The sequence below is a fragment of the Wasmannia auropunctata genome, unplaced genomic scaffold, assembly GCF_000956235.1.
Source record: "Wasmannia auropunctata unplaced genomic scaffold, wasmannia.A_1.0 LD336064.1, whole genome shotgun sequence".
Lineage (NCBI taxonomy): Eukaryota > Metazoa > Arthropoda > Insecta > Hymenoptera > Formicidae > Wasmannia > Wasmannia auropunctata.
In genome coordinates this window covers 1,125,459-1,125,984 of record NW_012026826.1, presented here as the reverse complement: position 1 = coordinate 1,125,984, position 526 = coordinate 1,125,459, and positions in this window count along the sequence as shown.

The window sequence follows — 526 nt, the reverse complement described above, 5'->3', positions numbered from 1 at the left end:
TAGGCCAAATAAACATCAGATTCTAATGCAGTGGAACTAAGATACATAAGATTTTTTTCATCTCCATAACTTCGGTTTTTCATGATTTTTTGCAATTTTTTTCGGTTTTTCGCTAATTTTTCAAATTTTGATGGCTCAACGGGCTAATTAACCTTCAGATTCAAATTCAGCGGATCAAAATACATAAAAATCATACTTGATCCGGGTCAACAAAAATTTTTTCATCGCTGTAATGCAGTTTTTCATATTTTTTGGGGGTTTTTTGCATTTTACTAAAATCTGGGACCTGACCGAGCCCAACGGACCTCAAATTCGGATTCAGCGGGTCGAAAAACATGTCCGTAGATGGGTCCGGTCAAATGCACAAACCACTTTTTTTTTTGTGTGCCGGTGTTATTTATAAATGACTATGGAAATTTATCAGAATCTACGTATCATAATACAATTGAACTTTGAATCCAAATCTGTTTTTAATTTCCTCAAAAATATTACAATTTTCTACGTGTATCAACAAAAACTGATTTGT